The sequence below is a fragment of the Balaenoptera musculus genome, chromosome 15 (genome assembly GCF_009873245.2).
Source record: "Balaenoptera musculus isolate JJ_BM4_2016_0621 chromosome 15, mBalMus1.pri.v3, whole genome shotgun sequence".
Classification (NCBI taxonomy): domain Eukaryota; kingdom Metazoa; phylum Chordata; class Mammalia; order Artiodactyla; family Balaenopteridae; genus Balaenoptera; species Balaenoptera musculus.
The window spans coordinates 10,156,768-10,162,881 of NC_045799.1; positions in this window are offsets into that span (position 1 = coordinate 10,156,768).

The window sequence follows — 6,114 nt, forward strand, 5'->3', positions numbered from 1 at the left end:
GAACCAATCATAGTGGTCAGGGGAGTTCCATGTGCTGATTGGTTTAGGCCCTGGTCACATGATACCCCTCCTCCCTCCCTTTCTTCCTCTCTTTTTCCTTCCCTCTCTTCCTCCCTCTCTCTCTTTCTTTTTCTTCCCCCATCTCTCTCTCTTTCATGTGTATATGAAAAGACATTTTGTTATTATTTCACTGTATTGGTGACTACACCAGATTGCATTTTTTCAGATGGCACATGGAGCATGGGCTAACAATTCTCTTTGATTCCCGAGAACCTCAATATCACAATATCTGTGTTTTGGAGAATCCAGTTTCTGACGGCGTCTGTGGTATCATCCCCAAGAATAACAGTGGTGCTTAGTAGTGTAAAGACCGTTTTGCTGAGTTGTTCTATCACGTTCGCTGCTCAAGGTGCTCCCCTTTCTTTCTAATCAGATCTTCAGCAGGTGGCCCTGTGTTTCCTCGTGATGATGCACAGGATCTGGTGGAGGCATTGGTTTTGTGGGTTTTACGGAATGTCCACAGAAGGGTGAGGGTCCTGGTGTCCTGCCCTCAGATATTGAAGCAAGCTCTACTTTGCAGTTCTAGTGGTCCGGAAGAGAAGAATATGTGGATTTATGACAAACACAATATAAAGCTCCATTTGGGAACTGGAATGAAATGCTTCAAGATAGCTGTCGTGATAGCACCCATTTCACTGCTCTTACTGCCATGGTGAGTCAAGATGCTTATCAGGAGGTAGGAAAAAAAAGTTTTAGAAAGTCCTTTTAAGATCTGCTTCTAGGCATACCAGTTCTCATCCTTTGACACTCCTCACCGTGGGCCCACCATCTTGCCTCCACAGGCAAGTGTGTAGACTGCCAAGTGTATAGACTGAGGGTTGGGGAATTGCCAGAGAGAGATTTGGGGGCTGTTTTGTCAGAAGGTGGGTCAACTGACATGCACTACTGTGGGTCTGGGTGAAGTCCTAGCCCCACTTGCCCCCAGGCTCACCCTTAAAATGTCACCCTTGATCGCATCTGAGGGGCCAGGGACCACTGCACATGGAGGGTCCCATCCTACCTGGCAGACCCCCAGCCTGCCCTGCATGGGGCCAGCTGTGAGGGAGGGGAAGAAAATCAGTCACAGAAGCAAAGGGAACATCTGCTGGGTCCCTGCTTGGTCTGTCGGCTCTGGGCTGGAGCTTTACACAGCTGGTCCCTATTCCTCACAGCCGCTATTTGAGATACGTGTGATCATCTCTGTGTTACATGTAAAAAAACTGACTGTGTCACCGGGCACACTTTTGGTGCCAAGTAATGCAAAACCTGACTCGAACTGGCTTAAACCTTAAGGAAGTGTATCATCTCATTAGCAGGAGCTTTAGTGGTAAGGAAGTTTTCAGGAGCTGCACGATCAAAGCTCCAGCCTCATTTCTCTGTGTTTCCCTTGGTTTGTCCTTGCTTTCCTTCAGGGCCACAAGGTGGCCTCTATCAGCAACTGAGGCCCCAGTTCCAGATTTCAAACTCCTATGGATGGAATAGGAGATGTTGCAAATGACAGAACATCCAATTCATATTAGCTTACTTGAAAAAGAAATGTTTTCATATATGGGAGAAGCTACACGAGTTTCCTCTGGCTTCAGGCGTGGCTGGATTCAGAGGCTCACATGTTGTCAGCAGCACGTAATCTCTTCCTATCTCTTGGCCTTCCTCTGTGGTCTTACATTTCTGACATCTTGCTACCTGGATTGCAATGCACCGAGCAGGCTGACAGCAATTCCAGGCTTACATCCTTCTATCTCAGGAGGAAAGACAGAAAATGTGTGGGTGAGATTCTCTTCTCTACTGGTTCAAACTAAAGTCCCAGGGCTGATTCTCACTGGCCTGAGCCAGTCGCTCTGGATGCTGATAAGCTGGACCCAGGTCACATGCACGTCCCCAAAGCTGGGACAGACTCAGTCCTTCCTGAACAGCATGAACTGCGAGTCAGAAAGGTTTGATCCCCAAATAACAATGGCAGCACTCTTTCCGGAGGAAGAAGGAAGGGATGTTAAGGGCTAGGGGCAAAGCCAGTGGGTATTTAGAGGGCGTCTTCCTGCAGCAGGAGACCCCCAGCAGGCCGCGGCATAAGGTCCCTCTCACCCTCAGGACCCTCCTCCCCGGTCAGGGTTTAAGGTCTGTCAGGACTGGGGCCTGGAGATTGTCTGTCGCCTGTGTCCCATGCTCTGACTTTTCAGGTTTGGGAAGAGAGGCCGGTGGCAGACAGTATCCTCCCTACAGCCTTCCATTCATGGCTCCCATTTTGGTTTTTAATGAGTTTTGCTCTTAAAGCTGATTACAGTGCAATTGTATACCGTCTGCCTGACTACAAACTGAGTCAGCACCATGCGAAAGGCTCACTTTGAGAGAACCTAGTCTACACAACTAATCCAGCAGACTGGCATGTCTTCATAAGAAGGAGGGAGGGAGGGAGGGAGGGAGGGAGGGACGGAGGGAAGGAAGGCCGCATGTTGATAAACACAGTTCATGGAATATAAACACTCCCCAAGGAGTGATGTCATAGGCTCCTGCTCCATGGGGCCAGGTTCTACTTGACGACCATCTTCTTGATTCACCAGCCCAGGCAGAGCTCCCAGACACTAAAGAGTGGGCTGCAGAAAAAGCTTCTAAAGAAACATCAGATGGTTCCCAAATGGAATAAATTGAGGGATCTTCTGGAGGACGTGGATCTTCCCACATCTGCCTGCCTCTAGGAGAAGCTGCCATGCACACATGGGAGCCGGGCAGTTTTTGGGTAAAAAGATTGGGAAACTGGATCCATTTGGCCCTGAGAACGAATGTGTCTAAAGTAGTATTAAGTTTCTAATTTTCCTCTAGAGCTGGGGTCAGCAAACTTTGTAAAGGGCCAGATAGTTGATATATTCAGCTTTGCAGGCCAGCTGGTCTCTGTTGCAACCCAGTTGTACCACTCTACCATTTTATCAGGAAAGCAGCCAGAGATGACCCAAACGTAAATGTGTGTGGCTGTGTTCCAATAAAACTTTATTTATAAAAACAGGCAATGGGCCAGATTTGGTCATAGTTTGTCAACTCCTGACCTAGACCAAAGAAACTGTAGGAACAGTTAGTTGCCTGAGTCAGGAAGCTGGTATTTTTTTAAAGTCAGTTTTACTAAATCATAACCTACGTACAATGAAATGCACATTTAAAGTGTGCAGTTCAAACACTGTTGACCACCAACCCCCCAGTCAAGATACAGAACATCCCTGTTGCCATTGGCTGTTGACCCCACCCTCCACGCAGCCACCTGTTACTCTGACTGCCATCCTACAGATTGGTCTGGACTGTTCCAGCATTTCACATGAATGGACTCCTACAGTGTATTCTCATTTGGTCTGTAGAAGCTGGTATTTGAAGCCCTTCTGGTCTGTTTAAGGAATCTCTTTGGTCACTGTGGTGATTTTCAACTGTATCTGAGTTCTCTGACACACTGCCCTTCAAAAGGCAAAGGCGGGGCCTTGCTCCTTGGCCCTGAAATGTGGGCTAGACTTAGCAACATGCATCGGGGAGCAGGATGTGGTGGGAGTGATGGAAATGACTTCCGTGACTGGTCACAGCCTCTGGTTCTGCCTGGTTCTCTTTCTCACTCTGAGGGCGGCCAGCTGCCATGCGAAGAGGATGCTCAAGCAGCCTGAGGAGAGGCCCACATGGGGAGGAACTGAGGCTTCCTGCCAGCATCTAGGACCCAGGTACCAGCCAAGGGAGGGAGCCTCCTTGGAACCGGATCCTCCAGCCACAGTCAAGCCTTCAGATGACTACAGCCTTGGCTGACATCAAGATGTCATCATTGAAGTCAAGCTTCAATGCAATAAAAGACCCAACCAAGCTGCTCTAGAATTTCTCACTCACTTTATGTGGGAGAAAAAAATGTTTACTGTGTTTGAAGACACTAAATTTTGGGGTGATTTATTATGCAGCGATAGATTACTAATACCGTCACTGACACATTGAGTCCATCTATCCATCCCTCCATCCATCCCCCCATCCATTTACTTATTCATTTCTTCATTCAACAAATATTGATTTCTTTAACAAATTGTAAACAATTTATAAAGTGTAATGAAATTTAGAAAGGTTTCTATAAAAATTGGTAAGATATTTTCGAGGGCAAATGCTTCCTTTACAGAGTATGCTTTAGTTATCTAACAGCAATGATTTTTTTTTTTTTTTTTAAATATTTATTTATTTATTTATGGCTGTGTTGGGTCTTCGTTTCTGTGCGAGGGCTTTCTCTAGTTGTGGCAAGTGGGGACCACTCTTCATCGCAGTGCGCGGGCCTCTCCCTATCGCGGCCTCTCTTGTTGCGGAGCACAGGCTCCAGATGCGCAGGCTCAGTAATTGTGGCTCACGGGCCCAGTTGCTCCGCGGCATGTGGGATCTTCCCAGACCAGGGCTCGAACCTGTATCCCCTGCATTAGCAGGCAGATTCTCAACCACTGCGCCACCAGGGAAGCCCTGATTTTTTTTTTGATTTACTTATTTTTTATTGGAGTATAGTTGATTTACAATGTTGTGTTAGTTTCTGGTGTACAGCAGAGTGATTCAGTTATACATATATACATATTCTTTTTCATATTCTTTTCCATTATGGTTTATTACAGGATATTGAATATAGTTCCCTGTGCTATACAGTAGAACCTTGTTGTTTATCTATTTTATATATCGTAGTTTGTATCTGCTAATCCCAAACTCCTAATGTATCCCTCCCCACCCCTTTCCCCTTTGGAACCATAAGTTTGTTTTCTATGTCTGTGAGTCTGTTTCTGTTTCATAAATAAGTTAATTTGTGTCATGTTTCAGATTCCACATGTAAGTGATATCATATGGTATTTGTCTTTCTCTTTCTGACTTACTCCACTTAGTTTGATAATCTCCAGGTCCATCCATGTTGCTGCAAATGGCATTATTTCGTTCTTTTTTATGGCTGAGTGGTATTCCGTTGCACATATGCACTACCTCTTCTTTAGCCATCCCTCTGTTGATGGACGTTTAGGATGCTCTAACAACAGTGATTTAATAGCTAACCCTGAACTGTGAACGGTTCTCTTTTGAGCATGTTCTTAATATTAACTTTCATTACTGTCCCCATTTTGCCGATGAGGAAACTGGCTCACTGAAAGGTTGAGTCACTTGCCCCAAGGCCCCACGATCAGTAAGTGGTGGAGCTGAATTAGAACCCAGGGCCCACAGGCTTCATCACTGTGCTGTATGCACCCCTCCCCCCTCCCTTTGCTTGTCCCCAGGGAGACATTTGCCACGCACCTGTGGGTCTACCTGCTTCCACGTCTGTCACTCTGCAAGGCTTGTGCTCCTCCAGGCCAGAGACCATGTCTTTTCTGTCTGTGTGGTACTGGACCCAGAGCAGGACATCAACAGCTGTGTGCTGACCGACTGACCAGCTGGAGTCAGGAGATGGATGGACGTGGCATGCATTGCACTAAGAAAGCCCAGGGGATCCTGAACAGCCGTGGCACTGCCCCTCTGCTCTAGCGGGAGACTCTGGCCTGCCCACAGAGGCAGACGGCCCCAGAGCCTGCTCTCCTGGGCTGGATCACAGCTCAGAGCGCAGAGAGCCCCAGAATAGGAACACTGCTCCCTCGACTTGGCAGCCCAGAGCCGGCTGACTGGGGTCCGGGATGAGCTCTGTTTACCTTGGAAGGCCCGACCTCTTTTGTAACATTCACCCATTGTTGCCAGGAGCCCAAAAATACCTTTATTAATGGAAAAACGGGATGACTCCACAAAGAAATATTTTGACAAGCCCAGAGGAGCCAGTGGGAAGGTTCAGAGCACATCCTCAGGAAGCTGGGGCTTCTTATCTCCTAGGGAGCCCGGCGGGGGAAAGGGCAGCGTGCTTCTCCTGCTGCGTTTCCGTGCGGGGCTCCCAGGCACAGCTTACTGGGCTGGATTGTGCTGAGGTGGCCCCTGCAACGTGGCCTGGTCCACGCCCCACTCAGATGCAGCTCCCTGGGACCCTGTGGTGTTATCTTGGGTTACTGCCCCATCGGGTGTTCTCTTTTGTGGCCCATTTCCTCTGACTGCAAATGAAGGATTGGAGCTGCTTCTAGACATCTT